General features: G+C 49.6%; 1 protein-coding gene across 2 annotated transcripts in view; it reads left to right on the plus strand.

Moving 5' to 3' along the window:
- The first annotated feature begins 320 nt into the window (after window positions 1-320).
- Window positions 321-21696, plus strand: part of LOC144098254 (uncharacterized) — an 86565-nt gene continuing 65189 nt past the window's right edge. For both annotated transcript variants that reach the window (XM_077630759.1, XM_077630758.1), the window contains exon 1: window positions 321-448. The gene's annotated coding sequence lies outside the window, so the exon portion shown is untranslated. The remainder of the gene's footprint in view (window positions 449-21696) is intronic.

The raw sequence follows: 21696 nt of genomic DNA on the forward strand, positions 1-21696 counted from the left end.
AAACCGCCGCCGCAAAGAGCTCTCTGCTCCCCAGCCAAACGCCGCCGCCCCCGTACTGCGAAACATAGCACCGCATTCCTGCACGTTTTCATTTCGCCTCAGCCTCCTCCTCCGCAAACCTCCGTTGTTTTCTTTTTTTCCACTGGCATCAAGCTGTAGCCCACGCACAACAGTAATTGGCCGGCTGCTGTCACGTGACTAGTTGACGTCGGCGCCGGCGATTGGTTCTGTCGATTCCAGGGGGAGGAAGCGGGTCGTGCCCCCCCTCTGCCTCGGCCCCCGATCTCGTGTCGGGACCCGGAGGCGCGCCGCTGTGTGGCGCCCACTGGCGATATAAATACCCACGGGGCGAAAAAGTTTGCCGCGTGTTGGGCAGCGACAGAGAGAGGAGGGCGTCCCCATCGCGGTCCGCGCAGACACACTCGGCCGGCCGACCGACGCAGCTCACGTGAGTCGCCGCAGTGGCTTGTCCCCAGCATGCTCCGATCGCGAGGCCCTCAATGAATCGCGCTCGCTGTGTTTTCGCATGCACGAAAAATGCGTGGCTCTATTGTTACCCACTACGTGACGCTGTCTCCTAGGCACACTCCCATGCCCATTTGCCCACCGTGGGTTATTAACGATAAAGATGAGAGTGGCAGATCGGGAGCTCGAAGGGGGAAAAAATTAATTCCGGCAAGGTCCTTTATTCGACAATTAATGAGCTCATTTAATTATAAACGCGGTAGTCTTTAACACTGCGCATTTATTATAGCAATGAAATCCAAGTGAAATATGAATTCCTTCTTGTACTGGTAGCGCAAAACAAGGATAAATTGAACTCAACAAGCGCAAGCAGACATAAAGGGGACAAAGATTTGAAGCATGAGTGCAGTGTTTAGGAATTTTAAATATCAAATATTTTATCAGTGAGGCGCTAAGTGGACGCAGGAGCGCGGTTATATGTGAGAGCCGAGCAGCAAGCGAAAGGCACAAAGCTGCCTGAACGATTAGAGAGCCACGCATCGGATGACTCATCGGGTGCTCACAGCGGGGAAGTCCGACCTTTAATACACATTTCACTCAGCGAAAGGGGGCCAGCGCTCCTGGCCGCGGGCTGCTTTCCTCTGGGGCGCAGTGCTTCTCTTGCCAAGGCACTTCGGGCTGAACGACGCATACGATGCGTCGCAGTGCTCGTTCCGATGCGGCAGAGAACGCGGGAATATATCTTTTGATCGCTTAGGCCAAGCTCGAGGCGTGGTGCATAAGTAAAAATGCCACAGACGTTTTTCGCACACGGAGCAGTTTTCCACAGTGACCCCCCCCCCCCCCCCCCCCCCCGCGACCTGCACAAGTGCGTCGTCATTGAACGCCAAGCCCGGCACCCGGCAGGGGGTCCCTGGTGGCTTGCGTGTTTCGAAGCCCTGTGGGCTAGCCTCAGAGTGCCGACGAAACGAGCTCCCCTCGTCCCCAGTGTCTTGGGACGATAGCGAATTTCCAAGGCCCGACCGACAGCAGAAGCGGTTAACGCTCGCCACACTTCGGGTCATGAGCCCGGCTAAGGTCAAACTTCCGCAGTGGCATCATGGAGAGCGTCGCAGGAACGACGGGCGACTTACGCAAATTGATCACCGGAGAAAATTGTGAGCTCAACGACGCCGCACTCGTTCCCGTCCTGAACACGACGGAAGACATTATTTGCAATCGAACGGAAGTAGGCGCCACACTTGCATTTCTCCTAGCACGCGCCGATGGCCCGTGAGCATTCCGACTGTGTGCGCGAACAAGCGCCCGGCTGTCGCTGTTATATATTTGAATTCCAGAAGGTGGCTTACTCGCAGCCGTTTCCGGACCTGATCATTGCTGGCATCATTCCCATTTTCATCTATTTCTGAAGAACCCATTCCCGCGTCAAGACCGGACACGAGTCGCACCCGGTATTTTATTCATTTATTTATCACTCACGCATCTCAGTGCTACCGCAGGGACGCAACGGCAGCTTTCCCCAGTCATTTTTATTTTCTATTCTTTACTGCGTACAAATTTGCTTCGTCAATTAAACTAACAAACGTACCACCTTTTTTGAGCTTAGCAGCGACTTATTCGCTCCAGTCCTTACATGTAAACTCCAAGGTCCTCAAGTTGGTCCAAGAAATCATGTAGAACAAATCGCTGGGGCGGTAATTTTGAACGCATCCAATCACGCATGTTTAATGACTTTTCAATCCAATTCAGGGGCTCACACTGTAGCCTGCTGTGACATCGGTGCGAGAGAAGCTTGGCTTAGCTGTAACCAGCGCGCGAGAAGCACCTACGACGGGAAGTGGGGTTTTCATAAGGACAAAACAACATGGTGAGCAAGCATCAACTAGCCTTAGGCTGTGGTTTAGCCGCGGGTGTCGACACTGGTCACTGAACGCAGGGACCTCCGAAGTTTAGTTTTCCTCATTTCACCGGACAGAAGGCATTACGAGACTCCAACTGCTGTGTGTGTGTGCTGTGCAGCAATGCTCCACAGACGCGTGAGACTGCTGGCTTACACGCACGCTATAAGGGGACAATATGTAGTCGGGACTGGGCGTTTCAGCGCACAACACGCGGGAGCTTTGTTCATAATGAGGTTGCCACCCAGGCAGCCCTTTTGTGTCTCCTTGGAAAATCGAACCAAGTGCCCTCTCCTGGTTACTCTTTTTTTTTTTTTTTGCCCTGGAGACATGAATGTTACAAACCACCAAATAGCCCGCCTCTCTACACGTAGGTAGGAGTGCCGTTGTTTCGATTAAATAGGCGTGCGAGTTAAGGTTAGAATGATAAATGGCATGCCGACTAAATGCCAGTCATGGCCAAGGCTCGGCAAGAGCGTTCATTCTAAGATTGTGAACGGGCCGCATCTACCATTTCGAACAGTAATCCCCGACTCTCGATTGTACGCCACAGTCTGCGCAGGGGATCGCGAAACTGCGGAGTCTTTCTTATGGTACCCAACGTTAACGTATACCAGCAACTGCCTCATTTCTCGAGCCGGGACAGGTATTACCTGTGCTGGCCATGGATACTAGCGCAAAACGAGGGAACTGACTACACTCGGACCAAAGCCTGGTTCTACCTGGTAATTTGCGGAGGAGCTCAGCTATCAGCGAGGCTCAAGATTTCAGCTTCTAACTTTGCCGACATGCTTCTTTGTCTGTCCTGCTGGCCAGTTCCATATCACACACTCCAATTCACCAATCCCACTACGAGGACGGCCCAAGAAGGCAGCCAGAGATGCGCTTTGTTATCTGCGGTGCCAGAAAGGACACGGACCACTGCCATTGGTCGGCGCTCTTGGTGACGAAGGCTGTGGAAGAAAACGTCACGCGGGCAGTAGCGTAAACGAGTCCCATGTCGCACTGGCGGACCGACGGGGGAGCGCGACGACGCGTTTTGCACGACTGACATCAGCGCTAATCCCGTGAGCGTGGTCCGTTCGATGCTGCTGCGTCTGCCTCCCTACCCCCTGTGTATTTCTTCGCGGATGGTCACGTGGAGCGGAACCGCTACGCTGTACGCAAGGTGTCGCCACTCTTGCACGTCTCTCCTCCCCAGAGGCGCTCGTTTCACGCTGGCTCTGGAACGTGAAGGGTCCCCGCCATAGGACGAGAAAAGCGGCAATTGATACGGAGAAGTTGGTCCAACATGGCTTCCAGGCTGCGAGTAACCCGGTGTCAGTAGTTGGTTACTATTTGATGCGTTCGTTGGCACTCCTTGTCACAACAGCGGCAGCGACATAAGCAAGTTTATGACAGTTGACGCCTAACATTGCGCTTCGCGCATCCTAAGTGCCGTGTGTTTCTTTTCTGTAGACTTCATCTGCTCGCTGCACCTGGAAAAGTTAACAGAACGGCTTTCCGTGCAACGCGATGAGGTGCGGATTCACGTCCGTGAATTCATGCGTAAAATCGTCGGCAGCGACGTTCCAATATGCAACTGCGTCGCTTGTCTCTGGCTGTCAAGATCGGGCAGTTGACCGGTTGTTGGTCAGAGCACCAACCAGTTATAAGCGAAACCACAGCCCTCGCAGATTATTCCCACATACCTGCCAGGATGCTCTCACCAAAGACGCTGTGAATGTGACCTCAGAAATGGACCCGTGGTGCTATGCGACGCCTCGGTAGCAGAGATGTTATACCAACAAAGAGGGGAAATAACGTTCGCACATCGCTTCTTCAAACGGCGCCCGTGAAGAAAACGTACCCGAGGAAACCCTGTGTAAATACTCGAAATTTTCCCCCCGCTTTATCCGCGATACGAAGTTCGCAGCCCGATGTGAAATGTGCCGGGCGCAATCGGAAAGGGCGGCCGCCGTTTCCTGCTTTAATTTCTCGCCCTTGTCTCACTTCCACGCGAGGGCGGGCTGCTCGTGCGTTTGTTCAACGGGTGACGATTGCTCAGTGCGTTGATTAGGCGGCTCTTGCTTGAATGCTTGTACTGAATTCTCTTCTCCGCCCAGCTCTCTGCTTAAAGCCTCGTACTAGGCCTAGGAAAGCGGCCTTGATAAAGCTCCCATGTAGAACTTGCGAATTTAAGAACGAATATAAGTAAACTTCATATGCTACTAACATCGCGAGAAACCCTCCAACAACTTGGTAGAGCCTCAATATATATAGGGTGCTGGCCTCGCCCATGTTGCAAAACAACAGTGCGGTGACGCAGCTCGTGATGCTACGACGCCCTCTTTTATTTCTAAGGTTTTCGAAACAAATACTTTTTTCGGGGCTGCGAGGGTCGTCATAATTGTGGGGCGCCTTGCCGCGACGGTTCTCGCGTGTGAACCGTCATGTCTCGAATGAGAGGCGAGTCCCCGTTTCAGTCTCTCTCTCTGTCCCCCGCAATCCTATACAGGGCGCTTCGATCGTCGTGGGCCGCGATGCATCTTCGTATTTGCCCAGTGGTTCGCTCCGTCATCCACGTCGCCACTGAATAAACAGTGAGCGCGACACCGCATATCTTGCCAGCCCATTAAAGTTCGAGCGTCGACCCCGACAAGGCGAAACAGGGTGTCCATGTGTGCGGCGAATGGGCGCACTCAAATGCTTCGTTCTCACAGTGACGCTTCTCGAAACGTTTTTGAACTGCGTTGTGCGTAAACGGGCACTTTATTAATTTTGTTGCGTTTCTGGTTTGTCCTCGTGTATCAGAACTCAGAGTTATGTTACACAGTTGATGAAGTCGAGGCAGGTACGTAGCATAGCACAGCCACAGTCAATCACTCTTTCGGGAAAGGCCGTTTCGTGTAGCTGAGCAGCGAATTAATAAATTGTCAGCGCGGCACGATCCCATTTACTTCCTGAAGAAGTGACTCTGAGGAAAGGAACTGGACGAGGGAGAGAGTAGAGGACTCCGGATTAATTTCGACCGCCTTGGCTTCTCTGCTGCTGGAGAGAAGCGACCGCAACGCACAGTCTGTTGGACAGCCCCAAACCAGAAGCAGAAGCGCAGACCCCTGCTGAAGGCAGAGTAACGAGAGAGGGCGGTGATCTCGGCAACTCTCTCTCAAAACCGCCCTCACTTTCTCTCGACTCTTCGTAAGCTATTAGCACGCGTTTATAAATGGCAGCAAAAATAAAAGTTGTTCCAATCACGACATCTAATTGCTTCTCATTTAAAACAGTATAGATACACCCGGTTAGTAAAGTTCGTCCGAACCAAAGAGAAATAAACGATCCTTATCGCAATGCATCAGCTTTCAACGATTACTTCAGTTTTTACAGCGGACAATAGCCGTGACGCTGAATTTCGGTCCGCATACCTGATCTTGCCAGACTTGTTAACATCTGTGGAAGCAGTTGTTGCTGCCGCACTTAATTTAGACAAAAGGAAGTCTCCAGGTACATACGGAATCCCAAATGCTTTTCTTTCCCGCTATGCAGAATGGTGGGCAAAATACCTAGTCATCACCTATAACGAAAGCCTTCTAAATTCAGAAGTTCCAACCGACTGGAACGTTACAAAGGTCATTCACAAATCCAGCGATAAGCTCTGCGCAACTGTAGGCCAGTTTCACTTTTGTGCACTTCAGGTAAGGTTATGAAAGATTTCATCTTCAAGCATTTGAGTTCTTTTTTCGAAAGCAGAAACTTCTTTTCTTGTAGCCAACACGGATTTCGGCGCGGTTTGTCAACCGCAACACAACTAATTCATTCAACTAACGAATTTTTAGCATGTCTATATAAGGGTGGGCAAAAGACGCAATGTTTCTAGACTTCGCGAAGGCCTTTGATCGCGTTTCGCACTGCAAGATGAGGGTCAAACTCCGACATGTATTTCAAAATCAGCGTCTTGTCCAATGGCTTGATTCCTACCTTTCTGAACGACACCAGTATGTCCAGACATCTGCTTCCAAATCACCACTAGCTCCAGTTCCCTCAGGAGTCCCCCAGGGCTGCGTACTTGGTTCGCTATTGTTTGTTATTTATTTAAACGAGTTGTCATTTAACTCCCCGCAGTGCGATGCCGCAGACAACTGCGTTGTATACCTACCAATTCAAAAAGCAGAAAATCATTGCATACTGCAAAGTTACCTTTGCGAGGTTTGCAAGTGGTGTCAGGCCTGTCAAATGTCAATAACACGCAAGAAGTGTTTTCTTAATTACGAATACAAAATTAACGGTACAGCTATTAGTCTTGTAAATTAGTGCAAATACTTAATAATAATAATAATAATAATAATAATAATAATAATAATAATAATAATAATAATAATAATAATAATAATAATAATAATAATAATAATAATAATAATTGGTTTTGGGGGAAAGGAAATGGCGCAGTATCTGTCGCATATATCGTTGGACACCTGAACCGCGCCGTAAGGGAAGGGGTAAAGGAGGGAGTGAAAGAAGAAGGGAAGAAGGAGGTGCCGTAGTGGAGGGCTCCGGAATAATTTCGACCACCTGGGGATCTTTAACTGACATCGCACAGCACACGGGCGCCTTAGCGTTTTTCCTCCATAAAAACGCAGCCGCCGCGGTCGGGTTCGAACCCGGGAACTCCGGATCAGTAGTCGAGCGCCCTAACCACTGAGCCACCGCGGCGGGGCAAAAGTGCAAATACTTGAGAATTGTATTTGACGCTAACTGAAGTTGGAGCTCTCACATCGGGCAAATAGTTTCAAAGGAGTCCAGCAGGCTTTGGCTGATGAAAAATCGTCTCAAGAACTGCAAGAGTAAAACGATGTTAGCAGCTTATACTGCATTAGTACGCCCGCTGCTGGAATACGCCGATGTCGTTTGCGACCCGCGCGCAAAACTAGATATAAATCGCATTGAAGGAGTTCGAAAGTAAGCACTTAGATTTATCTACAGCGCATATGGAAGCCATATTTACATTACTAATCTATACTGAGGCGATCTGAACTTCAGACAGTTGCATTTGGCCGCAAGCTGCGTCGCTTAAAAATGCTGCATATTATTATCAACATTCAAATAAAGATGAACTTTGATGACTACGTGCAATACATCACATAACGCCCAACACGCAGCAAGCACGACTCAAGAACTGTGGTGCCGCAGTGTCGAACGAAAACTTTTTATTTTCTGTTTTTTTCCAAAGACGATATCCGAATGAAACGGGTTTCCGCGTAGCAAATCATGAGTCTCATATCTGCTGTCAGGCATTTTTTTCAAGCATAGTGTGTGGTCCTTATTTTACGCCTATTCTTCTTTTTTTCAGAAAACGAACTGTTCGTTTCTGCTCATTCCGTGCTCCTTCTTTGTCGTTGTTTTTTGTAGCAATCCAGTGCACAACGACGTATACCTGTACCACTCCTGCCTTGGCCTCCAAAAGGCGGCTGGCAGTATTTAATACAAAAAATACATTAATTCAGTTATAGTTGAGTATCCCTGCAGTTATCCCCGCAGACATTTGAATCTCATCCGCCCACCTGAATTTCTGCTTGCCTTTTGTTCGTTACTCTTACCGACCATCGGTCTTCTTTTCTTTCCATTGCATGTCACCTGACGTAGTGTGAATACGCTCAACGAGAACAGAAAACTGGGCGAGTTGGAATGGATTCATCTTTAAGCAGCGCAGGACGTCCTGTGTTCCGCGCTGCTTAAAAATGAATATGGTCTCTTGTCGAGTAGCCTTTCCGAAACCCTCCCTGATCATTTGGTTGATTGAAGGCTAAGACTGCATGTACTGCACTCGGTTAGAGATTACGTTAGTTAATACCTTGTAGGCAACGGACAGTTAGGTGATCGGTCTGCAATTTTTCAAGTCTTTGACGTCCCCCCAAAATGATGTAAGCGTTCTTCCAAGCTTCCGGTACGGTCGAGGTCATAAGCCATTGCTTGTACAGGGTGGCTAGTAATCACCCCACTGTCCTTATTTATCCTGTAGCGAGCCGCGCGGCCGGCAGTGGCGAAATGCCGAAGAGGACAAAGTGTCCCCAGCACGCGCTGGATACAACGCTCGGGACCTTGGCCAGGGCCCGACGCTGCCGCTCCACAGCTATCTCCTCTTCGGCAGCCCTCAATAAATGTGGCCGCCGTAGCCTTCCTGGGCGACCTTCACAACCGCACTATAGCTTATATATTAACTTTTAAGGCTGTGTGAGTTCTATTCTGTCTACAGGGTTAGGCGCCCTCCTGCTTTGACGTTTCTTGATCAGATCTTTCGTCTCCGGAGATAGCCTGCCGGTATCCTGTCGAACCATCCTACCGTCTACTTCTACTGCGCACTCCGCAATGATCATCGTTCACTGCTTGAACATTATGGTCGCCATCCTGAGTTAAAGCCAAAAATCTGTTCTGCAGCGAGATCCTGAATTCCTCTACTTTCGCTCTTATCGCTTACTCGTTGATGGTTTTCCGCCTCACTAGTTTCTTCCGTTCGCCGCCGCGGTGGCTGAGTGGTTATGGCGCTCGGCTGCTGGCCCGAAAGACGCGGGTTCGAACCCGGCCGCGGCGGTCGAATTTCGATGGGGGCGAAATTCTAGAGGCCCGTGTGCTGTGCGATGTCAGTGCACGTTAAAGGGCCCCAGCTGTTCGAAATTCTCGGAGCCCTTCACCACGGCATCCCTCACAGCCGGAGTCGCATTGCAACGTTAAACCCCTATAAACCAGTTTCTTCCGTTCCCTCTCCAAATATAGGCCATTTCGAGACCTTATACCACCGTTTAGCCACTGCAATGCGCCTTTACGACTACGTCCGCATCCTGCACGATGCCAGGGTGAGCACGTAGTGTCAAGTTTTTCATTTTTGGTCTCACCATTAAGGCTCTTCCAGGTCCACTTCCTGTTCTCTCGTTTGTGAAAGAAAGTATTCACGATCCCTGAATTATTCCTCTCTTCGAACTCTACCAATAACTCCCCCCTGCTATTTCTAGATCCTATGCCATAGTCTCCCACTGCCTGGTCTCCAGCCTGCTTCTTGCCTACCTTTGCATTGAAGTCGCCAATCAGTACACTTTGCTGTGTTTTTACTTGGCTCATAGCCGATTACACGTCCTTACGGAAACTTCCAACGCTCTGGTCATCATGGATGGATGTACCTGCACCACCTTCAGCTTGTACCTCTTATTAGGCCTAATTACGAGAGCTGCCACCCTCTCGTTAATACCATAGATCTTTTCTATTTAGCCAGCTATATCCTGATTGGTGAGGAATCCCACGCCCAGTTCTCGTCTATTAGGCAATCCACGGTAGCACAGTACATGCCCGCTCCTTAGTACTGTGTACGCCACATCTGCCCTCTTTGAAGAAGATTGAAGAAGGAAACCAGCGCAAAAGACGAAGACACAGGAACAAGGAACACAGGACGACGCTGGACTATCGACCTGTGTTCCTGTGTTCCTTGTTCCTGTGTCTTCGTCTTTTGCGCTGGTTTCCTTCTTCAATCATGTACCGACTCGCCCAGCTCTCCACTCTACTACATCTGCCCTCCTAACCTAAGTCCTATGACATCCCATTTAATGCCCCCTAGTTACTCGAACAGCACTGCTAGGCTAACCTCACTTGATAAGGCTCTCGCGTTAAACGTTACCAGGTTCACTTTCCGATGGCCGCCTCTCCCAAGCCAGAGATTCTTAGCACCTCCGCTGCGTCTCAGGTCTGACCGCCGCCTTGGTCAGTTGCTCCGCAGCCGCTGGGGAATGAGGGCCGAAGGTTAATTGGTTTGTTCATAGAAGGTTGTGGCCAAGTGCTACACCAGGGCGGCCAAATCCTGCTCTGGTGGATGAGTGCGTTGTCGGTTCTGGTCACCGAGATCAGGCCGCACCCCAGGCCCGGTTATGCAATTCCATCGACAAGCGGATTTTTTTTTTTTCGAACCCGGTGGAGAATTGCGCGGCACTTGGTTTCGAGCCCCAGTCCTCTTGAACGTGAGTTGGATGCTCTACCTCTACGCCCTCGCTGCCCTTCACTGCCCGGAGGCTAGGGAAAAGGGTTCAGCTGAAGTTGAGTACAACGCGACGAGCTATGGAAGCAAATATGATTGGTGTAACGTTAAGAGACGGGAAGCGGGCAGAGTGGGTGAGGGAACAAACGCAGGTTAACGACATCCGAGTCGAAATCGGGTGGAAAAAATGGGCGTAGGCAGGGCATGTAATGCGAAGGCAAGATAACCACTGGTCCTTATAAGGGTAACGGAGTGGATTCCAAGAGAACGCAAGCGTAGCACGGGGCGGCAGAAGGTTAGGTGGGTGCATGAGATTAGGAAGTTTGCAGGCATAGGGTGGGCGCAGCTGAAAAAGGACAGGGTTAATTGGAGAGACATGGGAGAGGCCTTTGTCCTGTAGTGGGCGCAGTCAGGCTGATGATGATTACGGTGGTTATTATTATTATTATTATTATTATTATTATTATTATTATTATTATTATTATTATTATTATTATTATTATTATTATTATTATTATTAGTTCCAACCCAATCGGATGGTGGACACTTCTAAAGGCTCCAGTAGTCCTGCCAGTCTTGTAGGTGGCGTTAGTCATCGCCGAGAGCCTCGCTAGAAATCGGGATGAGTCCCGTTTCGTCCTCGCTTTCTGTGACTTCCGGCGGGCCCCTCGACTTGCGTCCGCTTTGCTCCGTTCTGCGCGATGAGCCCGTGTCGCGTGGCTCATTTTCCTCTACAGCCTGCAGAGGCGGCAACCTTCCACACCTTAAAGGGCGAAGCTGAACTCACGGCCAGATAGCGGACTCTGAAGGCAGACAGACCGTGCATAGCGTGCACAAATATGTCATTATCAACTGTACAAGCGTGAGTAACTTGATTTTTCTCTGTTAGATTTTTGTTAATTTTGTGCCCTCAAGCACCCAGTGTTATCGCAGCTCCCCCTCAAGGGACGAGTCTTCGTAGACGCAGAGCTGCGATGCACGTGCAGTTCTTCCCCGATGTCGCTGTGGGGCGCTTGTGTTGTCTCCTGGACGGCCGTAGCCGGGAAGCGGGCTTGAGACACCTGCGTGAGAGAAAGCCTTAATTTCAACCGCCTGCAGGGTTCTTTCTAGTGCCTCCGTCGAAATGCGGGGATTCCGGGCTTGTACTAAGCTATAGCCACCGCGGTTGGTTGCGCGAGATGAACTGCGGAGGCAACACACACGCCTCGTCAGCTCCGGAATCGGGGCTTGATGCAAAAGCTACTTCTGGTCCACCAATCGTGGACGGACAACTCGGTTCTGACCTCTCTCGGGTGTCATCTGTCGTTCGTCTGTCCTAGGGGCTAATTTCTCGCCACTCGAATCCTTAGCTCCGCACCGCGACACAAACGTCGTCCTTTAACGGTGCCGAATGAACGGGCGCCCGAGCAGTCTGCGCGAATATTCCGAATCGAATATCCTTCACTTTGATTCGTCGAGCGAATCAAATAGTCCATGTCCAAAATTATTCCAAGCGACCCGAATAGGTTTTAGAGTTTTCGAACCGTTTTGGAAAATTTTTCACAAAGTGCAAGTGAAGCCCGCCATATTTTTCTTTCACGCGACTATTACAAAAACGGCGACCCGCGTACTATGCTGCCGCAATCGGTGTGCGCGGGACAGAGGGTTCAGCGCCGCGTTCGTCGTAATGCTCGTGTGTGCCCCCCTTGGAGATTGGACGGCGCGGCAGAGGCCAGACCGGCTCGCGGCAAACCCGGCCAAGATGCCCGATCTCGAAAGCCATTGCTCATACGCACGTCTGATGTCATGCTGTTTTAGCCCGTTATCAATTGCAACAGGTGCATACAATTTGACGATTATAGAGATAATACCCTGACTTCGTGTTGTGAACCACCTGGTTGAGATCAGTATTGCGTCTTTTAACGGCTATAACTGCATAATTAATGGCACCGGACCGTGTACCGCACTGTTCATATTCGATCTGTTAGCAAGGCTGCGTTGTTCGCATTCGTTTCGGTTCGCAGCGGTGAACACCCTCCGAGATCTGCGCTTAAAACTCCTGCTCTTCACACTTCGCCGCTGCTGCTCCCAATTCGCGTTGGGATTACGTGCAGAGGGTGCGCTCTCTCGCTGCTTTCTCCCTAAGCTGCGCCTGCCCATTGAGCCGTGTTGTTTATCCGGGGCTGGTGCTTCGCTGATGCGATGGTGCGCAACTCCAGGACATGTTCATCTAGCGTGTGCATTTGTTTAAATTCGGCCAATGAATTCGATTAAACACAGGGTTGCGCTGATTGTGCCTTTTGAGAGCACATTTCGTTCCGTATCGTCACGACGGCTCTGCAACCACCGTGAAAGATACTGTCTTATTTTTAGGCTGGGGCTGGCTTGCTCCTGCCCCTTTGTGTTCGAGTTTTTCTTTTCAGGGCATTCTTCACTGAACTGGTAGCAACGTGTACATTTTCACGCTGAGAGAATTTTTTCTTCTTTGCGTACACAAAACTATTTGGTGATAACCTTATCGTAAATTCTATTCGGGACTGTTTGCGACTACCTAACAAGTACCAGTTTGTGCAAGTAAGTAAGCAGAGCTCACCAACAGTACCTGTTCCCTGAGGAGTACCGCATGATTGGGTATTGGCACCAATGTTAATTTTGATCTTCACAAATGACTTCCGATAGATATACATGTAAATCTCCGACTTTTCTCGGATGACTGCCGAAAGGCGCGGGTTCGATCCCGGGCTTGGCGGTCGCGTTTCGATGGAGGCAAAATGCTAGAGTCCCGTGTAGTGTGCGACGTCGGTGCACGCTAAAGAACCCCGGGAGTTCGAAATTTCCGGAGCCCTTCACTACGGAGTCCCTCATAGCCTGAGTCGCTTTGGGACATTAAACCCCCTAAAACCAATGAGCAATGACATGAATGCATTCTTTAACGTGAAATTAATTCCTCTGAAGAACTTTTCGCCATAACGAACCCATTGGAAACTATCAAAATTGCCTAAAAAAATCCCGGACAGTATATCTGATGAATAAATAGATCTCGAGCGTACGGGAGGCTCCGAGTGAATGCGTCGCCTCCTTTTGGTGGGCGAGCTACGCATCCGCATCCAGAGTGCATTTTCTTTCACTGAGGGCAGGATATTTTACCAGGCCTCGTTTTTTACCTTGTGGCGTTTTTGAACGCAGTACTGCTGTCATGGCCATTGCTTTAAGCTGGGACGGCCATGCTGCCAGCTATCGAGTCATTCCGATTCTGAAGCTTCTCGCTGGGAACGCGGCGAACACGCTCACGTGGCAGGCTAGCCCTCCGTTCGATTCGAGGGCCCAGACTATTGAGCGACTGCTCGGAAATTGCGCGCTCGGTCAAAAGGGAAATGAACGGTGCCGGTCCTTGCTGCCGCTCAGCGCGGTTGCAGTGGGACTGACACTCGGCTCTTTCGTGGCGCCTTGAGGGCGTTCAACCTGCTTCACAGTCCCGGTGCCGTGACCGGTGACAGAACGCCAGCCGCTCATGACGGCCGCGTGTTGCTCGGACGCCCACTCCCGCATAGCGAAGCTTTGTGCACCGAGGTGTCCGGTCTAGAGAACGGCACAGCTATGCGCAGGCCACTGCTGAAGGCGCTCCTTGCTTCAGCGTCGGCGGTCTCATTTCCATCGAGTCTGCAGTGTCTAGGGATCCACTGGAACACTATACGGTGACATTTTTCCTGAGCAGACGAAAAGAGTCTAGTGACATCAAGAGCCCGCCCGAGCCTCGTAGGCGGTGTGGCGTAGGAATTAGCATCCCAGAATTTGTAGCGCAGGTTTAGAGTCTGAGAAAATGCACCGCTCCTGAGGCGGTTCTCCGCAGATGTGGCGAATCGCTTCCCGACGGGCCGCAAGCTCTACAGCGGTCGAAGTGGAATTGTTTCCTAAAATGAATCTCCGAGCCGTCTGCTCAGCGGGATTACCAAAACTGCTGCCGATGCCTTTGGAGACGCAGATCCATCAATGTGTACATGCACACAGGTTTGGTATTCTGACCGGATGTCGGCACGAGCAAGTTGCTTCAGTCCGCTAGCCGGCATCACAGATTTCTTTAGTATGCCAGGGACATGCAGGCGTATACTGAAGGCTGAGCCATCATGTCCCAGTTTAACACGAGGCGGGTTATAGCTAGAGTGCTCTCGCACAGTGGCCAGCGAAGCTGACGTGTTTGCGTCGCCACGGGTTTGAATCCCTGTCGCGAATATTTGTTTGATTTATTTTTTTCGTTTATTTCGCGGTGGCTCAGTGGTTCTGCTGACCCGAAAGACGGGGGTTCGATCCCGGACGCGCGGGTCGCATTTCGATGGAGGCAAAATATCTATTGTACGATGCCGGTGCACGTTAAAGAACCCCAGGTGGTCGAAATTTCCGGAGTCCTCCACTGCGACGTCCCTCGTAGCCTGAGTTGCGTTCCAATCCTTTCTTCCACTCTGCACAAACCCACAAACATCGCAAGATCTCGCTCCGGGTTCACCCATCGGAGTAATTATTTCGCACTAGAGAAAATAATTTTCTCTAGGAGCAGCACACGGCAGTCCACAGCATTCAGACAAAGACTCCATGGGTGATGACCGAGTACGCGAGCTGTGTTGTCAATGGTTGGTGCACGTGCTCTTCTAAAGCAGTGAAGATTAATTTTTTTCATTATTTCGTAAGTGTGTCATGAAGCACTGTGGGAAAGGAATGTCGGAGAGAGTGAGTCACATAAATGCCGGCATTGCGACTGGCAGCTTTTAGTGGTTATTGCATGTGTGGTTCCACCACTGGCCCAGCTGGCTGGAGAGGCGTTTTCAAGCAAGATCTGTTCATGGGCATGTCCACACCGGGTGTGGCGCATTACACAGGCCCGGCGAACCCGGCGCACGGATAGCTCCGCATCTCGAGGATGATTACGAGGAGAGCGCGTGTGTTCTCTGGAGCCGAGCTTGTGATTCGAATGCATGGGAAAAGAACGGATTCCACTGTTGATACATTCACAACCTGTGGTGACACTGCTTTCCATTCTGTGATTCTTAGAAGCGATGTGGATTAGTTGTGGTTTGAGGCATCAGTATTGTGTTTATCGTGTTTCCATCTATTCTGTCTGGTTCTGTTCAACTGCTTGTACTTGTTAAAAAGTATTTTTGTTATATTGTTGATTACATTAGAGAGCATTTGCCGCCGATGAATGGTTCGCCGTGCTCCAAGTGCTGGTCCCAAATGACACCGGCATATTTCAATAAAGGTCTCAATAGCGATGTGCAACGTTGAGGTAATTTGTGTTTCCGCGTATTTTAACTTAGCAACAGTTTCAAGTGGGGACATGGTTTTTTGTGTGTGTGTGTGTGGGGGGGGGGGGGGGGGGGGAGTGTGGACTTACGGCTCCTTTTCGCGAGGTACAGAAATTCGGGGACACTTGGAGATATTGAGTTTCGCGAAGAACGCCATTTTTACTTTATACCAAGCAATCATTCAGGATGAGTTCTTCTGCCGATGTCAGAATCTTTACGAGAGCGGATGGATTGATGGAAATTAGTAGCGTCCCCTTTGAAACAGTGGTGCCGGAACTTGCTACCATTCTGGGCTTTTTCTTTATTTTTGTTTAACTGCGTGGTAAGTTGGTGTTAAAAAATTGGCCATTTTCTTTAAATACGTCTTCCTACACTTCTAACCTCACGTCACTTCTCTGTTTTTGAGCCACCAAACATCCAATCGCATTTTGCTAATTTCCTCCGCAGATTTGCTAATTTCCACCTGAGATATTTTTGTATGACGATTTTTATCTTTAACCCTAGGGCTTCAGGACGAGTGACTGTGCCTGCATTGGTATCAGTATGGATACCATCACATTTGATGATAAGGTGTTAAATCGGCTCTACAGATTTACCACACACAGCAGATGTGTAATCTCCTTTCGTAAATTTCCTTTTGTAGCTGCGCGTTCTAAGACACCCTGACCTAGCTGCAAAGACTATGGCACTGCCTCTTGAGTAATCATAAAACGCTTCTTTCCTGATCTGCCTTTTCCAGTATCGATATAGTTCACACTATGCTTCTTTTCCATTGAATATATCTAATCTCTACCTTTCGCGTTTTTCACCTGTCATTTCATGCTCTTTCTTTCTCCGTCCTCGTGTCTGACATACTTACTGGATAGCTTTCTAGTTCCTTTCCGCCAGTGTGAGTCAACGCTCTTTCTGTACAGGTATTTGAATACCTTAGCTGCCCAGCTGTTATCATCCAATTTCCTCAGTCGTTCTTCGTATAGTACTTTACTCTGAGCTTCCCGTACTTCGAACGACGCCCAGCCCATATCCCCCTGTACTGCCTCGTTTGTGGTTTTCCCTCCCGCACCTAGTGCTAATCGTCCAACAGCTCTCTTATTTACTTCTAATCTGGACTGAACTTCTGCCCTTAAGCACAGAACCGCATTCCCGAGAGTAAGCCCCAGCACCGTTATTCCTTTCAAAATGCCTCTCAGTACTTCATACCTGTTGTAACCCCACAATGCCCCATGTTTCATTATCCCGGTATCTCTTCGCTCGTTTGCCATAAGATGCTGTTCGAGGTTTTCTGTGTACATAAGACCTTCTTGGTGGGAACAGCCGAAAAAACCAAAACGCAGACACAGAAAGGAACACACAGAACGTAGACGAGGCTGACTGTCAACTAAAATTTTTATTGGAAAATCCGCGCTTTTTGTTTCCTTGTCAAAAAGATCTTGCTTTTATCTCCCGTGGGGTTCGTTCAAGAAGGAAACTTCTTTTCTTGATAGAGAGATGGATGGTGTGCTGACGCACCGCTGTCCTGTTTCCCGTATCGCCAATGCCTCAAGGATCTCACGTGTCAATTTGTCTGCATACCTTTTCATGACTTGAACTTCATGGATTGACCCACAACCTCATGAAGATTGGCAAGAGGCACGGGGTCCGGGTTGTTTGCTCTGCACCGAACAAGGCAATGAGCATGTGTGCTCGAGTCAACAGGCAAAAGAAGCAGCAATGCCAGATCGCACACCGAACAAGATTCAGCGAGTGTGTTAAAGGTGTGGTTTATAATATCCCTCTGGCCTGTGGAAAACAATATATAGGACAGACGGGAAGGTGCCTTAATGATAGGATAAGAGAACATGCATCATCGCTATCAGGTGCCCCAAGCAGCAATCTAGCCCTGCATTGCAGAGATTGTAAAGAAAACAAAAAAGGCAAACAAGTGCGCAAGTGTGAACCCAAGTTGCATGAAGTTCAAGTCAAAAAAGCGCGGATTTTCCAATAAAAATTTTAGTTGACAGTCAGCCTCGTCTACGTTCTGTGTGTTCCTTTCTGTGTCTGCGTTTTGGTTTTTTCGGCTGTTCCCACCAAGAAGAATGAACCAACTAGCTCAGTTTTCTACTCTTTTAACATGGGACCTTCGTTTACTCACACCCCGAGATATTTGTATCCTGCCAGTCGGGGTATTTCATGGCCTTATATTGTAAGAACCTGATCAGTTGTATAGCTGAAAATCATCACACCTGACTTAGTTGCTCTAGAACTGAAACCTAGACTGTCTCATTCGTCTCCACAGCAATTCACCAAAGTTTGCAAATCTTCCTGGCTATCTGCTAACAGTACAATATCGTCCGCATACATTAAACCCGGTAGTCGTTGCTCAACGACCTTCCCGCCTAATCTGTACGGCAGATTATCACCGAAATTGCTTCTTTTTAGCCTTCTTTCCATATTTACCATATAAAGCATGAACAGCAGCAGTGACCAGCGCCATCTATTGAGAGGCGTGAAAGGCGCGCCATTTCCCATGCAATTTTGTCGCTCCTTCCTGCGTGCGCCGGTCGCACCGAGCTGGCATTTTCTTTCTCCGTCGTTCTTGCGGCGTTCGGCCCGAGAGGGTCGTGACCTTGGCTAAACTTGAAGGTGAAATTGACGGCACCAGCCGCTCAAAAGAACGTCTTGCTGGGCAAGTTGGTAACTGTACATCTTTTCTCTCTGGGTTTGTACGTCAGGAATAGAGCTTTCGCTCTAATAAGAGAAGTGGACCGAGTTCCGACCCGTGAGGAACCAAATAATTACTGATGCTTTAGTAGCAAGTGCTTGCGGGCTAGTTCCGGAAAGTTTTAAACTGCGCAAGGGACGAGGACAGAGGCAACGAGGAACCTGCGCCCGAGGTGTTTTGTGTGTTGCTCGTTGCCTATGTAGTCGTCGTTTGCGCAGTTTTAACCTTCCTGGTGTTGCCATGCTAGATGTGAAAAAATGTTACCTATTTGTACATAAGGGAAGCGCTGTGAAAGCTGTTTCAATCGAGCTGGTAATTTGTTCATTTCTTAAAATACAACGAATACCCGGCCAAAAGCTTTTTCGAGCCGCCGCTGGGGCTCAGTGGTTATGGTACTCGGTTGCTGAACCGAAAAACGTGGGTTCAATCCTGGCCTCGGCGGTCACATTTCGACGGACGCGAAATCGTAGATGCCCCTGTTCTGGGCGATGTCAGTGCACGTTAAGGTGGTCGAAATTTCCGGAGTCCTCCACTGTGCTGTCCTTCATATAGCATGAGTCTCTTTGGGACCTCACAAATCCAAACCAAAAGCTTTTTCCGAGGCGAGAAAAACCATGCTCAACTCTACCTTGTAGCCCCAGTCAGATCTTTTTATTTTGTTGATTTGCCTTCGACAGAGCGCGGCGAAGTACGTGTTGAGCGCTTCTGAAAGAGAAGTCCATATGTTCGGCAAATTAAAGTAGGAGCTTGAAAACAAGGTGTAAAAAAATGAAAATTGTTTTTTTAGGAAAGGAAATGACGCAGTAACTGTCTCACATATCTCGGTGGACACCAGAACCGCGCCGTAAGGGAAAGGGTAAAGGAGGGAGTGAAAGAAGAAATTAAGAAAGAGGTGCCGTAGGGAGCACAACTGTTGTTGGGCGATGGGGGTTGCACTAGCAGCCAACTGGGGTCGCTGCTAGTGCTGCTTGGCGGAACCGCAGTCAAGTCGACGCCCGTTCCCACCCCAGGACAGGAGTGCGGACGAGTGAAGTTGTTGGGTGATGGGAGAGAGATTACGAGCGGGTGTATTTACATTAATTCACTTCGTCACGAGCAAACGGGAGAGTCTCTCAGCCGCATTCACTGCCGAGCCTCTCATTCCCTAAAGTCCCTAGGCAGAGGACGGGCTCGCCCGGGAAGAAGTGGCCTGACCGTTCACTTTCTCACTTTCCATCACTTGTGAACACGCTCCCTTCATGTGTTTGAGCTTTAGAGCGAGGAGAATGCCGACGAGGTCGAGTAGGCTGCGGTATGTCAGCACGTACTATTGCCGAAACCTGGGCTTCGTAGCACCCGACCCGAGCGACCGCCACGCTGGAGGGAGACACCGGAAACGACAAATTTGTCTCCGGACATAGTCGTGGTCATTGGGGTAGATAAAGCCCGCCTGCTCCTGGGAAAATAGCGCAAAAGACGAGGACAGCAAGGAAAGAAAACAACAGGACCAGCGCTACGGTGGCTCTCGGCACGTTACCGTAAGTTGGGCGCCTTTGTGTCCAAGCTTGAGCTCGTCGTCCCCTCGAGTCGAAGACGGCCGCACGCCGACGCAGCAAAGCGCGTTAATTGAAGCCACATGAGAACCGGACCCTCTCGTGGTGGTCCATTACGGAAGGCCGTGAAGAAATCGTCGTCCAGTGAACAGGGGGAGCCACCCGGGAGAAACATGTGTGCTGGCTGTTTCCAAGCGACGCCGTTCTTATCACTGTGTTCCAAGAGCACATTAAGGAGACCGGTCTATAGTCTGTTACACTGAGTTTGTCGCTTGATTTATGAATAGGTACTACTTTAACTGTTTTCCAATCTGTGGAAATTTCTTATTTTCGCAAACTTTCCTTAAACATGACATAAGAATACTGCGTGCACCACTGCGTGCCTGTAAAGGAGCATGCTTGGCAAGCCATCTAGACCCACAGTATTCTTAGCATACATGTTCAGCAGAGCCCAATATGAACCTTCCTTACTGGTAATGAGGTTGTGATGAATGTAAGGAAGATACAGGAACGACGAGTACTTGTGTAAAGCTATACAGTGATCATCAGTTTCTACACAGTAATTAACTCTTTGTTCCTTTTTCAGAGCTGAATGCCACCAAAATTTTCTGCCGTCAATTTTAGGAAAATTAAAAAATTACTATTTAAACCATTTAACCTTTGAGCGTAATCAACTCCGCAGGAATTGAAGCTTTATACCTTTGCCATATCCACATCTTGAGAGTGATAGACGTTTCGAATGCAGTACATGACGAGTGATCCACGGCTTTGCCTTGTCTGCTTTTTGTATGTTTCTTTCAATGTACTGTACTCACGGATTGAAATAGGACATTCGGAGTGCGTGGCCGTCGCTGCATGCAGCGCCGCCCGTGGATGCTCATGGAACCAAGGTGCTGCATTGTGGCATAGCGCGAGGGGGAGAACATGTACAAAGCAGAATTGCTCCTTCCGGTCGCCAACGAGCCGCATGCAGCGCAGCATGCGCTGCATGCAGCGACGGCCACGCGCTCCGAATGTCCTATTTCAATCCGTGAGTACTGTACTTATTTCTTTTAATGTGCTGGTGTAGTGTATGGTATAGTGGCATAGTTCGTTCTCCAGGCTGCGAAAGGATAGCACAAAGGAACATAAGGCGCAGAACAACGCTCTCGCACCAATCCATCTGACCTCAATTTTTCATTCAGCCAGGAACCGATGCACTGTTTGAGTTAGCGGAGGGGAAAAGTGCTTCTCTTACGTCACGCCTTTCAGAGTAATTTTTGTTCAGAAAAAAAATAGTGACGCATTCAGTAAAACCGAGCGAAATAAATCTTTTTTTGAGTCGCGGAGTTGTCGCTAGGGGAAAATAATATTGTTCCATCTCGCCCTTAGCGGACCCTCCGAAGAGAAATGAATTTGGGAAAACCATTATTGACATAATTATGAAGTCCGCAGCTTCATTTTGTCCCTTCCTACGCAGTAAAAACAGAGCGAGGGCCATTCTTAGGTATTGATTCAGCCTCGTCGTCCGTGAACATTGCCGCGTCAAGTGATTCTCACGGCGGGTCCCCGGTCATGGATGGGCGAGACGCTGCTGTCACCAGAATGGCTCCTCTTCCTTTCGGTGTCTCCCTTCTCGCGGAAAAGCTTCTGCTGTGTCCGTTTGGGCCTTCAAAACCGCACCGCTGGCTTCAACGGACGCCAAACGAAATAAAAGGCGCGCCTTTGTCACCGCGAACGGAGGCGAAATGGCTTTTGCGACTACTGATCTCGGGACCAGCGCTGACGGCCGTCCTGGACATTTGCTGGCATTCTGTTTGCTTCCTCTGGGCGCAGAGTGTGCTCCTGACTG

The sequence above is a fragment of the Amblyomma americanum genome, chromosome 7 (assembly GCF_052857255.1).
Source record: "Amblyomma americanum isolate KBUSLIRL-KWMA chromosome 7, ASM5285725v1, whole genome shotgun sequence".
NCBI classification, from domain to species: Eukaryota; Metazoa; Arthropoda; class Arachnida; order Ixodida; family Ixodidae; genus Amblyomma; species Amblyomma americanum.